At 45.1% G+C, this 17,894-nt stretch overlaps 2 pseudogenes; one reads left to right on the forward strand and one right to left on the reverse strand.

Moving 5' to 3' along the window:
• Positions 1 to 1,191: 1,191 nt before the first annotated feature.
• Positions 1,192 to 16,150, reverse strand: LOC125534773 (putative serine/threonine-protein kinase PIX13; annotated as a pseudogene).
• Positions 5,036 to 7,181, forward strand: LOC147983068 (uncharacterized; annotated as a pseudogene).
• Positions 16,151 to 17,894: the final 1,744 nt, after the last annotated feature.

Here is a 17,894-nt window from a genome sequence, read left to right on the forward strand (position 1 = left end):
ACTAGGATTGAAGACGAAACAAACATCTATAAAGACACATGCATACCTCACGAAAACCTCACATGAAAAAACCAGATTTCTCATCTTATGCAGAGACAGACGCCTTAGGATTGACAACATTCAAGCTTTTTTTGTGATTGTGTGAGAATTGAGGCCACCGTCGTCGAAGGGGGGAGGAGGATAAGGGCAACACAGATGAGACGCCATGCGTTAAAATAAAGGACTTTGGTCTTGGGTCATGGTTATTGGATTAGGAGGTGGTATTTTTTTCTCTCATTGCAACGCACGGACTCTTTTGCTAGTAATAATAAAAACGTTACCCTCTCACTAATAGAATTGTCATCCTATTAATATGTAAACTCCATGCTCTCAATAATAAAAGAGTTATGCTCTTAATAAAAATGTCATGTTATTAATAATAAAAATGGCATGCTATTAACAATAAAACTGTAATCCTCTTAATAATAAAAATATTGTATTATTAATTATTAAAATGTCATGCTCTTAATAATAAAACTGCCATGTGAGGAAGTAAAAAAAACATACTATGTTGATTTCAACAATGAAAAATATATTCAACTGCTAAAAATAGCCTTCACAAATAATAATAAAATACAAATGATCAAAAGGCGCAAATACCTCGGTCAGCTGGCTAGTTATATCACACCTTGGATTCTGCCACCTTAACTAAAAAACAAGTGGTTCTGTAGTATCGCCTAAGCTACTTGTGTCATTGCTATTGTTGAGGAAATCGTTAACTGGTAGCTGCTCGGTTGGCTGGCGACTAGAGGATTAATCAGCCATTTAATCAATTAATCGGCCGATTTAACTAGTATCGGCTACTCAATGATCCTACGAGTAAGGATTAATCGGCAAGTAAACTGGTTAGTCGGACGAATTCTTGAATAGGACTCATTGCAAACCTACTCCTTGTGGGGGCTCTCCAAAATCGAAATTTACGTTTCCCTCAAAAAAAATTGTAAAAGGACTAGAGAGGGATTAATGTAATGCAATGGGTGTATTATTAAGCCTCAAAGGCAAGTATATATGGAGTACAAGGGCAAGACGCCTCTCTTAGAAATAAGATAAGAATCATATAAGGAAAGAATACAATTAATCTCAACAAATCATAGCCTATAATAATCTATACGCCAACAAAAACAAATCGAAATTTACGTTGAAACTGAAAGATCAGTGCAGTATAGTTGTACGTGTAGGTATACGCGTCTGCGTGCGCCCGTGCACAGTCCGCGCGGCGGCCCAAGGCGAGATAAGCCTGTGCGGTGGCGGCTTCATGCGCTCGATCTTCTCGAGCACCATGACGACCTCGGGCATGGAGGGCCGGCTCTTGGGGTCGCCGGCGAGGCAGCTCATGGTGAGCTGGTGCGGCTCGCAGGGCGGCCCTCGACGTGTACTGCCCTTCCAGGTGCGGATCTACCAGCTGCGGCAGCCTCCGGCGGTCCGCCAGGTACGGTTTGGCCCAGCTCACAAGGTTGGTCTGCGGTGCCGGCCGGGCCGTGTCGAGCGCGCGCAGGCCGGTGAGCATCTCCAGCAGTACCACGCCGAACCCGTAGACGTCGCTCTTCACGTACAGGTGACCTGCACACGCACACACACACGGATTTTTGAGTGGTGATGGGGCTAACTATGGTGGGCGAGTGGTAGCTGTACGGCCGTACCTGTGGAGACGTACTCCGGTGCGGCGTAGCCGTAGGTGCCCATGATGCGGGTGGTGACATGGCTGTCGCCGTCGGCCGGGCCGTTCCTGACGAGGCCGAAGTCGGAGATCTTGGCGTTGTAGTGCTGCATGACGTACGACCCAAGGCAAGGCACAGCACGTACGTGCGTCAGTTGACTATTACTCTTACGTACTGGTTTTACAAAAAACTTAGTAGAAAGTGTGCGTGGGAATAACATTTTTGTTGACTATATAGGCAACTGAACGTTTTATATGCACGCGTACCGTGTCGAGGAGGATGTTGGAGGACTTGAAGTCTCGGTAGATGACATGCTTGTCCGCCGAGTGCAAGAAGGCGAGCCCGCGTGCGGCGCCGATGGCGATCCGTAACCGCAGGGCCCATGAGATTGGATGGACGGAGCCGCCTTCTCCTACCAAGAAACATACCGCTCAGTTTACCATCTCTCATGAAAGCCCAGGCTCTGGCGCTGAGAGTGAGGTGGGAGTGGCTAAGAAGGACTGATTCTAGCAGACCATGGCAAGGTTTATCTATGGCGGCTGACTGTGATGCAAGAGATGTTTTTGAAAGCATGGTTAGGACTGAGGTTGGAAGGGGTGACAGCGTCCTGTTCTGGAGAGATAAGTGGATACGAGGAGCTGGAGTGGCAGATATCGCGCCGCGCTTGATGGAGACGGTGCGATGCCACGGCTACCTTCACTGCCCAGTTGCAGTGTATGCACCTCTGCCATGCAATCGCTTCGGTGCATAGAGATGCGAATGAACCGGACCGGTTCACTTGGCCGGCGATGAATACGGCGAGCTACTCGGCTAAATCGGTCTATGACCATCTTTGCTCGGGCCTGCAGAAATCACCAACAGCGGCTTGCACTTAGAGAAGCTGGGCGACCTTAAAGTGCAAGCTGTTCATTTGGTTGGCGTTACAATATCGATTGTGGACATCGGATAGACGGGCACGTCATGGCCTGCAAGACCAGCCGTCGCCATGTTTCACGTGTTTGCAAGCGGAGAATAACGTGGACCACATACTGGCCAAGTGCATTTTTGCACAGGAGGTGTGGCATCGTGTGTTTGACCTGCTCGGACTTAATGTGGTAGGCACTACTACGAATGACACCTTCCCTGCTTGGTGGATGAGAGAAAGGAAGAAGTTCAGTGGAGCGGACAGAAGAGGCTTTGACACTCTCGTGACGGCGGTGGCTTGGACTCTTTGGAAGCAAAGAAACGTCAGGGTTTTCAACAGACAGGAGCAGCAGAAACCTGCACCCCTCATCCCCAATCTTGTGTTTGAGGAAATCACGGCATGGCATACGGCAGGGCTTGGAGCGGGACGTCTACAACGTTTTGCGAGAAGTTAGATTAGTTGTGCTTCGGAGTCGAGTAGGTGTGTGTCACCCACCCTAGATGTTCGCATCAGGGATGGGCTTCTTGTACATTAACTCTCTTTCGTTTATAAAAATATGGTACGCCATTGACGTACTCTCGAAAAAAAAGTTTACCATCTCTTTTCCCCTAAAAAAAGAAGTTTACCATCTCTTTCACTTTTTCACTCAAAGATGTGACCTTGGCACCACATCAAAGTTTGTTTCTGTTTAGTGTGTATAGACCGAGTTGGGAAAGTGGCATTTGCGTGGAGGATGGCGTGCGACACGCGCGACACGCTCCCGTACGTCACGCTCCCGTGCGACACACGTCTCTCGTGTGAGGCACGATTTCGATGCGATTACGTGCCGAATCTAGGCACGACGCTGCTGATCTTCCGACCAGGATCAATCTGCCGGCGAGGACGCCACCTGGAGCTCGCCGACGCCGATGGGGTGGTGGTGGACGCGCGAAGTTGGCCCGAGGAAGATGCGGTCAAGGTGGGCGGAATGGTGGAATTCCCTTGTCACCTGGCACGTGTCGCGGCGGCTGACCGGTGGGGCGACCCCAGGACGGTTCCCGAGGTGAGTAATGGCGGCGAGGGGGGAGGGAGAGAGGTTATTTGGCCGACGCATCGGCTCTTCGCCACTTCCTCCACCACTCCCCCACATTCGGATCTCATCCAAAGCAACCGCTGCGGCGCGACGCTCCCAGAGCTAGGGTTCGATGTCGACGCGCGAGCAGCAGATGTGGGCCCTCTCCGCCGGCGACAAGGTGCTGATGGGGAGGCTCCAGGAGCTCAACCGCTGGTTTCCGATGGCGAAGGCCCTCAACGACGCGTCGGAGATGGTGCGAGACAAGCTCAGGGGAGAGGAGATCCCCCGCTGCTTCCCCAACTACGAGCGCCAGCCGGTGATGGGGGTGCTCCTCTGGGCGATGCTGGAGGCGGAGTCGCTGGATCCAGAGCAGAGGGAGAAGTGGAAGGCGTTCCGCTCCCTCCGCTACCGCCTGATTCAGCCAAGGGCGCCACCGCCGATGCAGCCACAGGCGCCACCGCAGGCGGTGGTGATGGGGATTCTGTCCCCTGGGTCTAGATGGCTCCCGATCGAGATCGAGGAGGACGAAGTGATAGCGGTGACTCCAAGGCGCAGGAACAGGACGCCAGCGACTCCAACCACGCTCCCCCGCCACTCCCCCCCCCGCGCGCTTCCCGAGGCGCTCGCCTCGCCTCCTTGCCCTCATCCGCCGCCAGTAGGGCGCTCGCCGGCTGGCGGCCGCTTCTGGTTATCGGCCGGTGAAGGCTCCGAGGAGGAGGAGGGGAGGGAGTCCTCTGTCTTCACTTCAGGTATGTCTCCCAATCCCAAATACTTAGTATCTACTGCTTCAATTGAGGTGGATGATGCTAGAATTGGGAAGAAAAAAGGGAATATTAGATTACGTAATGTGAGTGAGAAGAAAAAAGAATTCAAGCCCCAAAACGCAGATGACTGCGATGGAGGTTCTGATGGTGTTGATTGTGGGGATAATATGAATTCTGTAGAAGGGTTTGGGGGGAGAAAAATTGGAAAAAGAAGTATAGAATTAGTGGTTTTTATGCACAGATTGTTCATGACCATATGAAAAAAGATAATATTCATCCTATTCCTCTCTAGTATGAAGAAGATGAGGTTGACTTTGGAGATTTAGTAATTCATAAGACTCCCATTGGGGCCTATTGTGCTTCAAAAGAGGAGGGGGGATAAAATCAAAGAGATAGTGGCTTTGAGACCTCTGATTATTTTTGGGGGCTCAATGGGAAAAATGTGAAAGTGGACCTGGATGTGGACCTGGCCTGGTGGAAGCCCATTGGGCCTGATAACAACACAGCCCAGGAAAAAGGGGTGGGGATGGCAGGTATAAAAGTTGGTGAGGGGGGGATGGGTGAGCACTTCCATCGTGTAGGGTTTCCCCCTTCTCCTCCCACGCCGCCGCCAGTAGACAAAATGGAAGGAAATTTTGGGAGAGGATTTGGAGGCCCTAGATTCAATCGTGGAGGAGTGGGAGGCTTTGCTAGAGGGAGATTCAACTACAGCAACAGAGGAGGTGGATGGAATGGAGGGAGATTCACCACAACTGATCGATTTGGTAGTTTTGGAAGAGGTGGTGGTAGATTTGGTGTTGGAAATGGAGGAAGCAGAGGGAATGAAGGTGGAGAAGAAAACATCGAAGAAGGAGGGGAAGAAAACTTGATTTGGCAAGCTAAGACAGGGAAGAAAGAGATAATGGAAGGTAGGGTTGAAAAAGCTAATGAGGAAGGGGAGAGCTCTGGAGTTGAGAAAGGAAATGAGAAGGATTTGAGGATTCAGAAAGACCAAAATGTACAACAGCAACTTCTGACTTCCCTTCTTTCTCAGTTAGTTCAGGGTATGAGAGGAGGAGAGAGAGATACTGGAAGGAATGGTTGGAAAATCCATGGAGGTCCAGGCTAGCAAAGACAGCATCAGGAGAGAAGAGAAAAGTGGAGAACATATGCAGAAAACTGACAAGAGAGGTGATCAAGAAGTAGCTATGGAAATGAAGAAACAAGGGGGGAGAGGCAACTGGCAGCTAAATTTAGATGACGACAAGAAAGGGGGGGAGAGGTTTAACAAACAAGTCTGTGGTAAATGCAAAGACCCAAGACACTCTACCAGGGAGTGTAGAGTGGGACACTGCATATGTGGAAGGGAGAACTATATTACCAGTGAATGTAACCTGTTAAAACAGATGAAACCAGTCCCGAAGTATGTGGGATATACTGCGAAAGGACTGGGGATTCTATTGGTTCAAAGCTATAAAGATGTGCTTGTAGCTGAACATACAAATCCCTTAGGTGTGGTGATCATTAGAGAGGGGAGTATAAATGAGACTGAGCTCATAAAAGCTATGGGGGAGATGTTTGACTGGGGATGGCAGTGGAGAATGAAAGAATTTGGGAAAAATGGTTTCATGATGAGATTCCCCAACAAGGCAAAACTAGTGGAGCTGGCTAAATTTAATGATTTCAATTTTCTTGGGACAGGGGTGGTCATCAAGGTGCAGCCTTGGTCTCTAGATCACCAAGCAATGGGGAAATTGCATACTGTCTGGATCAAGTTGAGCAAAGTGCCTGATTGTTTCAGACACTTCTTAGGCATGTGTGAAGTGGCTGCTGCAGTGGGGCCTGTGCTGGAAGTGGATATGGATACAGTTAATGAAGAAAAAGTGAGGGTCAAATGTGGGATCAGAGATGTAGAAAGAACTCCACCTCATGTGGAAATTGCTGCCCCTGATCTACTCATGTTCAGGATTGGGGTTGAAGTGGAGAAGGTGGTGGAAATTGGATGGTATAAATAGGATAAGAGAAAAAATGAAAACACACATAACCCAGAGGATGAGGAAGGGGAGATTGACAATAGAAAGAGATCCAGGGTGGAAGATGCTAAACACAAAGGCATTGCACTAGGTTGTTTGTCTCTCAGACAAAGTGAGGAAGTGGATGGGAAATTGGCAAGAATGAAATTACAAATGGAAGAAAATATGATGCAATGGCAAGATGAGATGTACTCTGAGAGAAGAAAGTGGCAAAAAGAAAGTGATATCATGTTCAGCAAGATCAAGAATTTGGAAGAAGATAAAGCCAGACACAATGCACTGTGGGCTAAAGCTGAGCAAAGGATTAAGGATTTGGAGGGCAATCAACAAGCAATGCAGGGGAAAATCAATCAACAGCAGGAAGAAATCCAAAAGTTAGTACAAGAAGTTGTTAATAGGGAACAATATGAAATGGAACTGGCCAATATGGACTTGGAAGACTATGAGAAAGAAAACCAACAGAAAAAAGGAGAATCTGAGTCTGGAAAATACAATGAACCTACTGATTATAATGCCAGTCAGGAATCAATTGGGACCCTGGGTGAAAGAATGGTTGACTTGCATGGAGCTGAGGTTACAGATAAGGAAGAAGAGGAAAAAGAAATTAAAAGAAGTCTCAGAAACAAAGGGAAGGAATATCAGAAAATAGAAGAGATGGCTAAATCAGAGCTGAAGAAAGAGATAACTATGGTAAGGATTCTGGTGCTGAATTTGTTAATTCTTCCTTACTACAAATTAGCTCCATGGTAGGAATTGATTTAGGATGCTCTATTGATATGATTGAAAAAACATAGACATTATTAATAAAATGGAGAAAGCTAGAAGAGATATTTATTTTCAAAACATTAAAAGAGAAGAGGGAGGTGAGAAGGGAAAAGCAGGTGAGATTGTGGAAGAATGTGGAAACACACCAGTATACATTAATACTGGAGATGTGGATTTGGATGGATTATGTTCAGATTTAGATCATTCTGGCGCTGAGATTGAGGAACAACAATACAAAAATATCAGAGAGATGTTCTCTGGGAAAAAGGGGGGTACAAAAGGCTCACCAGTATTTAGCTGTGTGAAGCAATCAGTTGGAGTTGGTTTGTTAAGGAGGAAAAGAGGGAAGAAGACTAATTAGTCTCTAACCCAGGAAAATAAAAAAAGTTGGACTGGATAATAAAAATTGGAAGTTACCTTTTAGTAGCTACTCAAAATGAGGGGTGTTTTTTGGAATGTGAGAGGTATAGGTCAAGATCACAAAAGGAGGTATATTAGAGAGATGATCATGGATCACAAACTAGATTTTGTTGGGATTTCAGAAACAATCAAACAAGATTTTACTAAAAATGAATTGCACAACCTGTGTGGGGGTAAAAATTATCAATGGTGCTGGAATCCTCCCAGAGGAATGTCTGGGGGGATCCTACTTGGTATTAACAGAGAGATGTTTGATGTTGAACATATTGAAAAAGGGCGGTATTTTATAAGAGTGTTGTTATTTGACAAAAATATAAAAATGCATTGGAATCTAGTCATTGTGTATGGTGATGCACAGAAGGAAGGAAAAGCTAATTTCCTTGCCGAGCTTGCTAGATTATATCATGACAATCCTTTGCCCTGTTTGGTGGGGGGGGGACTTCAACATTATTAGAAATAACAAGGAAAAAAACAAACCTATGCTAAATGAACAGTGGTCTTTTATGTTTAATGCCATAATTGAACAAGTTGGTCTAAGGGAACTGCCTTTAAATGGGAGACAATACACCTGGGCCAATTGTTGGGGATCGTAGCAGAAATTTAAAATTTTCTATCCATCACCAAGATCAATCTATGGAGTAATCTAGCAACGAGGGGAAGGAGAGTGCATCTACATACCCTTGTAGATCGCTAAGCGGAAGCGTTACAAGAACGCGGATGAAGGAGTCGTACTCATAGCGATTCAGATCACGGTTGATTCCGATCTAAGCGCCGAACCATGGCGCCTCCGCGTTCAACACACGTGCAGCCTGGTAACGTCTCCTACGCCTTGATCCAGCAAGGGGAGAAGGAGAGGTTGGGGAAGACTCCATCCACCAGCAGCACGACGGCGTGGTGGTGAAGGAGGAGCGTGGCAATCCAGCAGGGCTTCGCCAAGCACCGCGGGAGAGGAGGAGGACTTGGGAGAGGGGGAGGGCTGCGCCAGAACTTGGGTGCGGCTGCCCTCCCACACCCCACATATATATAGGGGCAAGGGAGAGGGGGCCGGCCCCCTCAGATCCAATCTGAGGAGGGGGGCGACGCCCAGGGGGGTTGCCTTGCCCCCCAAGGCAAGGGGGGCGCCCCCCCCTTTAGGGTTCCCCCAAACCCTAGGCGCATGGGCCCTAGGGGGGGAGGCGCCCAGCCCACTAAGGGGCTGGTCCCTCTCCACACACAGCCCATAGGGCCCTCTGGGGCAGATGGACCCTCCCGGTGGACCCCCGGAACCCCTCCAGTGGTCCCGGTACAATACCGATCACCCCCAAATTATTCCGATGACCGTATGATGACTTCCCATATATAAATCTTTACCTGCGGACCATTCCGGAACTCCTCGTGACGTCCGGAATCTCATCCGGGACTCCGAACAACATTCGGTAACCACGTATATCTATTCCCTATAACCCTAGCGTTATCGAACCTTAAGTGTGTAGACCCTACGGGCTCGGGAGTCATGCAGACATGGCCGAGACAACTCTCCGGTCAATAACCAACAGCGGGATCTGGATACCCATGTTGGCTCCCACATGCTCCACGATGATCTCATCGGATGAACCACGATGTCAAGGATTCAATCAATCCCGTATACAATTCCCTTTGTCTATCGGTACGATACTTGCCCGAGATTCGATCGTCGGTATCCCGATACCTTGTTCAATCTCGTTACCGGCAAGTCTCTTTACTCGTTCCGTAACACATCATCCCGTGATCAACTCCTTGATCACATTGTGCACATTATGATGATGTCCTACTGAGTGGGCCCAGAGATACCTCTCCGTTACACGGAGTGACAAATCCCAGTCTCGATTCGGGCCAACCCAACAGACACTTTCGAAAATACCTGTAGTGTACCTTTATAGCCACCCAGTTACGTTGTGACGTTTGGCACACCCAAAGCACTCCTACGGTATCCGGGAGTTGCACAATCTCATGGTCTAAGGAAATGATACTTGACATTAGAAAAGCTTTAGCATACGAACTACACGATCTTGTGCTAGGCTTAGGATTGGGTCTTGTCCATCACATCATTCTCCTAATGATGTGATCCCGTTATCAACGACATCCAATGTCCATGGTTAGGAAACCGTAACCATCTATTGATCAACGAGCTAGTCAACTAGAGGCTTACTAGGGACATGGTGTTGTCTATGTATCCACACATGTATCTGAGTTTCCTATCAATACAATTCTAGCATGGATAATAAACGATTATCACGAAAAATGAAATATAATAATAATAACTAATTTATTATTGCCTCTAGGCCATATTTCCAACACCAATAACCAGGATGACCCTACTTATGAGAAATTGGACAGGGTGCTAATGTGCCCTGCATGGGAGGAAAAATATACATTAACCATTTTACAAGCTTTTGCTAGGGAAATATCTGAGCATACTCCTCTATATTTAGACACAGGGGAATCACAAACAAGCAGCTATACATTCAGATATGAAAATGCTTGGTGTTTGAGAGAAGGGTTCAAGGAGTTGATATGTAAAACATGGAATGAAATATATAGAGGGGATGTGTTAGAAAAGATGGCAATTAAGAATGAGAAAATTGAGGAGAAAAGCCAAAGGTTGGAATAAAAACATGGATGCGTGGTATAGGAAAATCAAAGTTGAAATTATCAAAAAGCTGGATGATATAGATAAGAGAGCTGAAGTAATGGGCCTGACTGCTGCAGACAGATCTGAACAGAAAGAACTTAGGTTGCAACTTAAAAGAATTATGACACAAGAGGAAATGAAGTGGATACAAAGATATAAAGATAATGAGATTAAAGATGGAGATGGGAACACTAGATACTACCATGCAAAAGTAAATGGGAGGAGAAGGAAAAACAGAATAATCTCTCTGGAACAAGAAGAAGGGACCATAGAAGGTGATAGTAACCTGATGGACTATATTACCAAATTTTACAAAAACCTCTTTGGCCACCCTGAAGAATCTAACATATCTTTGAGGGGTATGGAAATGGATAAAATAAAACCACAGGATAAAGATGGGCTAATATCCCCTTTTTCCTTAGATGAAATACATCATGTAGTTTTTGGGATGAAGAGGAACAAAAGTCCATGGCCAGATGGGTTCCCTGCTGACTTTTATCAAGATTTTTGGGACCTGGTTAAATGGGATCTGAAAGCCTTAGTTGATGAGTTTGCCAAAGGGGAAATTAACATAGCTAGGCTCAATTATGGCATCATTACCCTGATACCTAAGACCAATGATGCCAAACAAATTCAAAAATTTAGGCCTATTTGCCTATTGAATGTGAGTTTCAAGATAATTACTAAAATCTTGATGAACAGACTGACCAAGTGTGTTCCCCCTGTAATTTCCAGAACACAAACTGCATTTATCAAAGGGAGATACATTATGGAAGGAGTTGTCATATTGCATGAAGCTTTGAATACATTTCATAGAGACAAAGAAGATGCTCTGATTTTTAAAGTTGATTTTGAAAAAGCATATGACAAAATTAAATGGCCCTTTGTTATACAAATGCTTGAGCTAAAAGGTTTTCCACATAAATGGTGTGATTGGGTAGTGGAAACTATGAGAGGGGGACATGTAGGAATTAAGGTCAATGATGAAATTGGTCCTTACTTTAAAACTTTTAAAGGTTTAAGGCAGGGAGATGCTATGTCACCACTACTTTTTGATGTGGCTGCTGATGCTTTAGCTATGTTAATGAATAATGCCCTATAACATGATATTGTCAAGGGAGTCCTTTGTAAAAATGACAACAAAGGAGTTAACATGTTGCAATATGCTGATGACACCATTTTTCTAGTGAAAGATGATTTGGATAGTGTGAGAAACCTTAAATTCATACTAGGTGCCTTTGAACAAATGTCTGGTCTCAAAATAAATTTTCATAAAAGTGAACTGATGTTATTTGGGAAAGCTAAAGAAAAACAATTGTTATACCAGGAAATATTGACTTGTAAAATGGGAGAGCTGCCCATTAAGTACCTGGGCATGCCTGTGTCAGATAACAGGATTAGGAATACACACTGGAGCTGTGTAACTGATAAAATTGAAAAAAGATGTGGGTGTTGGCAGGGGAAACTGCTAGGATCAATTGCTGGTAGGATCACCCTGGTTCAAGCCTGCCTGACTAATATTCCTATGTTTATGATGTCCTTTTATGCTGTTCCAAAAGGAATCATTAAGAAGGCTGATTTCTTCAGGGCAAGGTTGGTTTGGCAAGAAGATGAAAATGTCAGGAAATATCATTTAGTCAAATGGAGAGAGTGTTGTCTACCAAGAGATGTGGGAGGCCTAGGGATTCTCAATCTGGAAGTGATGAATATAGCTTTGTTGGCTAAGTGGTGGTGGAAAATGGAGACAGAAAAGGGAATTTGGCAAGATGTTCTGAAAAGAAAATATAAAAAAGGAAAATGTTTAGCATTAATAGAAAAGAAACCTGGTGACTCTCAGTTTTGGAGTAGCCTACTGAATATTAAAAATATCTTCTATAGATTTGTTAAGAAAGAACTAGGAGATGGGAAAAACACTAGATTCTGGGAAGATACTTGGGTAGATGATAAACCTTTAAAAGAGGCTTATCCTAGAATCTATGATATCTGTTTTGATCATAAGATCACTGTAGATGATGCCATCCAAAAAGGATGGAAGGGGTTCAAATTTAGGAGGACCCTGTATGGGGAAACTCTGGATTTGTGGAATGCTCTGAAAAGAAGATGTGAAAGAATAGAAATGAAAGGAGGGGAAGATAAGATTACCTGGACTCTCACTGCTGATAAAAAAATTTCTGTGAGATCCTTATATAAGAAAATGATTACAAATGGAATGAAATTTCCACAAAAATACTTGTGGAAAGTCAAAGTTCCTGCAAAAATCAAAGTCTTTTTATGGCTAATAAATAAGAAAAGCATTTTAATCAGGGATGTCCTACTCAAAAAGGGGTGGAAGGGGGAGGAAGGCTGTGTATTTTGTGGGCAGGATGAATCAATTGATCATCTGCTGTTCACCTGCTCTGCGGCATCTTTGATGTGGAGCTTGGTTAGATGTGTTTGTGGTTTGAAGACCATTCCTGCGAATGTTAAAGATTGTTTTGGGGGGTGGATGAACAAATTTAACAAAGAAGATAAGAGATTAGTGTTGGTTGGGGTTTCTGCCTTATTCTGGGCAATCTGGAAAAGTAGAAATGCAATTATATTTGAGAATGAAAGGATAAATGATCCTTTTCATATAATCAAACTGATGAGTCGATGGTTGGTTGATTGGTCCATCTTGCAGATAAAGGAGCCGCCAAGAAAAATGTTGGAGCTGGGAGCAAGAGTACTAGAGCGGGCAGCAAGTGAGGTGTATGCAGCTGGGCAAGGTTGGAGGTTCAACGTGGTGAGGCTTCCCGGATGAACGGCTGTGACATCTTCGTTGCTGCTGCTGCGGTTCTCAGTCTCTTGTTTCTGCTTGCTCTGTTTGGCAGCTGCTACTATGTTATTTTGTTGTCGCTTTAGTGGTTTGTGTAAGACCTATTTGCTCTGGATCTTGTTCAAGAGTTGTTGCGGCTTGTGCTGGCCGTTTAGTGGGATGTTGGTCTGGCTGAATGTTGGTCATGCTTCGTTATGTAGCCGTTAATACTCTGTTACTCGAAGTTGGTTTTCAGTAATGAAAATCGGAAGGGGGCAAGCCCTTCTTTGATCAAAAAAAAAGTGTATATAGACCATCCCACCACACTTACTAAGAATAGCCAATCCAAAGCGGTTGTCAAAAAGAGTCACAACTCCAATACACATGAAATCAAACAAGCGAAGTTACAAAGAAACACGCATGCAAGACTAATAAAGTAGCTGCAGGCGGACCGAAAATGCTCTTTAGAGCTCGGGCTCCATGGAGCCCGAGTTTGACTTGATCAAAATTTAAATTTTCACATTTCAAAAAAATTTGAAAACAAATACACACATACTTAGAGACATAAAGCATATATGTGTAAATTTCCAGAACAAAACACCTTAAAATGAGTGCTACACAAAAAGAACAAATCTGAGGCTTTTTAGTAGATGCACTATTCATCCTAAAGGTCCATGAATTTGTCTTTTTTTTGCACAGATCGTATTTTAGGGTATTTCGTCCTTAAATTTTACATACATACACATAACATCCTTGTTTACTTGTATGATTTTTTTTCAGATATTTTTGAAACTGAAAAATGTGAATTTTGAATTTTTCAAAAAATTCGGCCTCCATGGAGGCCGATCGAGCTCCAAACGCCCTACTCCGGGCGGACTCACTTCTGAAGAGATGATTCTCCAAGCTCCCCTTGGCCATGAACTCGTAGACAAGCAACAGCTCCCTCTCCTCCAAGCAGTACCCCAGCAGCCTCACCAGGACCAGGTTCGGATGCGACATCCTCCCGAGAAAGTTCACCTCACACTGCAAGAATATTAATTGTGTTCTTATCCTTGTCTATTCTCTAGATAGGAACTCCACTTCAACAGTTCAATGCTGATGTCAGCATGTGTATGTGTAAGCACCTGTCATTCTTCCAGGCCCTGGCTGCTCCCCGGTTTGAGCTTCTTGACGGCAATAGCCATGCCGCTGACAACGCTGCTGCTCGTGGGGTTCATCGTCTTCTTGTCGACCCAGCCCTTGTAAACCCGCCCGAACCCGCCCTCACCTAGGACGGTGTCAGGCTTGAAGTTCCTGGTCGCGGCCTTGAGCTCCGCGAACGTGAAAATGCGCAGGTTGGGCACCTCCAGGATCATGCCCTCCTCCGGCTCCAAGAAAGCTGCTGATATGTTGCCAGCGCCATTAGTACTTCTGCTGGTGATAACGCTCATGGACGAGCCCTGGGATTGTCTGGCATTGGGTGCAGACATGGGTGGAAGACTGTGGCTTGCGGTTGCTGCGCAAACAAGAGATCGGTGAGACAGAGAAGAGAGAGCTGAATTAGCAAAAGGTGGCAAGCTGCTGCAACAACAAATAGGCTAGAAGTTCCATATGAATAATAATATACTACCCTTTCTCAAGACAATAAACAAACAGGTAAGCCTCTTCGGTTTATTGAAATTTCATAGGAATTTGGAAGGATTCAACTCCTTAAGTTCTGAATTACTCCCTCCGTCCCAGAATATAAGATCATTTATCAAACTTTTTTCAAACTAACATAGTTTGAGAAACGATCTTATATTATGGGACGGAGGGAGTAGTTAAGTAAGCAATAAATGCATGTTCGGATGAAGAAGTGGAAGTAACTACTACCTTGGAGCTGGAGTTGTCCATGGTGGCCCGGTGTGTTCACCCCATCTAATTCGGTTTCCTTGGAGCCGAGCAGTTCCCCATGAAATTACAGCAACGGCTGAAAGGGTAGTGGATCTGATCTCTACCCAGAAACCACGTATGTTCTGATCTCTGCCTGTAGAGACTGATGTCTTTGCTTCCACCTTTAATTAGCTGGTGCTCGTCCTCTCTACTTCGTCGTTCCTGGTAGTATATAAAAAGCCTCCGCTCTCCTCCTGTGGAAAGGCCAAGCCCCTACGCGTTATGGAAGACCTTGCCAACATTGGCGCCACCGTCTTGGGGTCTTGTTTGTGCGTACTTCCTTCGGTCCTTTTTACTCTGCATATAAAAATTGTCTCAAGTCAAACATCGTAAAGTTTGACCATATTTATATAAAAGAATATTAACATCTACGATGCTAAATTTATATAATATGAAAACTAAAGTCATGACGCATCTAATGTTGTCAATTTTACATTCTAAATGTTGCTACGTTGTTCTATAAATTTGATCAAACTTTACGAGGTTTGATTTCAGATAAATTTTATATGCGAACTAAAAAAACCGGAGGAAATACTACGTAGCATGGGTTAGCTGCTGCATGTGTGCTACTGAGGTGCTCCTTTGACCGCCAAACGTACGGCACGTCAATCTCTCTCATGTGCTTCCTTCCAGGCAATCGCAGGGTGGCAGGGGAGCAGAGTGACTTTGGATTCGGTAAACAAAGGTGATTTTGGAAACGGTGGTAGAATCTCATCATACAAGGATATGTTAGTACGGGCTCTGGCTGAGTTAGGTAAATAAACGAGACTGGAACCGGACCTCACAAAATCCGGCCCCAAACATCGGTGGAAGCACACGGGCGCTTCCATGGACATTGACCGGTTAGCACTCAAATGTTCCGTTCCATAGTTGAATACCTCATTGTAAATCATCAAATTCAGACAACTATATGCAATGTAAAATCTAGTCAAATCTTCGTCGTCTCCTTATTATTCCCTCATAGTGAAGGTCCCGATCGCCGACGAGGTAGAGAGGACATGTGACACAGACTGACCCACATACGACACTAGGCGCCGCCCTCTCCCATGTCCTACTCTTCCTCGTCGGAGCGTGTGGCCTCGGCGTTGCCGCTGGAGGTGAGATCGATGATGGACGTGGACACACGATTCTTGTGGTTGCGATGTTAGGGGGTGTCAGTCACATGCCTCGGGCCACCAACTCGGCGGATACAAGCGTCATTTGCGCAAACGCAATGGATTCCCGCTAGAACGAGTCCGTCCGCGGTCAAGCGCACTCCTCCCGGGAGTGGCAGAGAGACATGCAGACGTCCATATCCTCCTCGTGGCCGCAAGAAATATTTCCGACGTGCAGCTCAGCTAAAGCTCTTTCACCACTTATCAAAAACCGAGCTGGTGTTAGTCATCTCGGATGCAATGCGACGGGAAGATATCATGCTTACGTGATACCATGATACGGGCTTCTGGGAGTCGTTCGATCTCATATCCGACTCCCGGGAACTCTTGAACATTTTGCAAAAAAGCCATCCGAGAGTCTCAAAATTGTGCATAGGTACAATAGCTCCTCAAAGTCGGATCTCATATCCAACGGCCAAGAAGGTCGTATCACAGTATCACATAAATCTTGGTATCACCTGACATTTCCCCGCAATGCGACGCCGAGACTTCATTGCAGAAGTGTGCTTTCGTTGAACTAGTTTCAAGACCGACGACCGAAGATAATGTGGACCTCAGATGAACCAGGTGTGTCCAGACTTGAAGACCGGTTTAGGGGCTACTGAGGATGTTCCGGCTAAGGGGTCTCTCCTCATGTCGAATCCCGAGTTGAGGACCCCTTGTCGGTTTTGACCCGGGGTACATCAGGCGGCCCATGGTCTATAATTAGAAGGGTCCAGAAGATTTCACATATACTCCAAGACTCTGGATTCGTGGAGGATTCTATCTATCCGTATGTAGCCAATTATGATCTTGTAAACCTATGACCCACGGTACCTAAATAAACTGAGCGGTCTGGCACGTAGACAACATAAGAAATCTCTAGGTAGATACATGTACTGTACTTACTTCATCACAATAAGACTGGTTTTTGTGCACCCACGGACTTTGCACCCCGGGTGCACCCACGATAATAAACTTAGCAAAACATTTCAAAGAAATATAAAATTTTGTGGACGTGATTATGACAAAATGTCTTAGGTACATACAAAATATTGGTTAGCCAAATGGCATCCGAGGAGTTCTGTACAAAAAGACAAAGTTTATGCTGAAACATGTGAACAGTAAACTTGGATGCAGAGCATATTTTGTATTTCATTTTGTATGGAGATCATTTGATGTTTCTTGGTGACCAAACTTTGCAAGCTCCTAAAACATTTTCTCATAATCACATCCACGAAGTTACAGAATTTTTTTATTGTTTTTCCTATTTATTTCAAAATTATTGTTTACTATGTGGGTGCATCAAAGTTGGGTGCAGCCACTGTTTTCCCTCGCAATAAACATAAGCAGGACATAGGGTATTATCTCCTAGGAGAGCCCAAACCTGGGTAAAGTCTTGTGTCCCCATTACCATCGCTCCTAGACTCATAGCCTAGGATCCCCTACCTCGAGATCTACCAGTTTAGGTTCCGTCACAAGTGGCTTCTTTAGAAAAGGGAGAACCAACATTAGGTTTGAACCAGAGAAGATTAGGCTTGCAAGTATTATATCTGTGATCCAAAAGGATCAACCAGTTCTTATCACCACCAGCAAAATACCAACTAGCCCAAGAAGCAAGTAAAGACATGTTAAGCTCTCTCAAATTAGGAACACCTAAACCTCCATAAACTTTTTTCGGGGATACAAGCCCCCAATTGGCTAAATGAAATTTATGAACATAAGACCAGTGGCGTGATTTAGCCGATTATGATCTTGTAAACCTAGGACCCTCGGTACCTAAATAAACCGAGCGGCCTGGCATGTACTTA

The sequence above is a fragment of the Triticum urartu genome, chromosome 2A (genome assembly GCF_056163025.1).
Source record: "Triticum urartu cultivar PI428250 chromosome 2A, HENAU_Tu73, whole genome shotgun sequence".
NCBI lineage: Eukaryota > Viridiplantae > Streptophyta > Magnoliopsida > Poales > Poaceae > Triticum > Triticum urartu.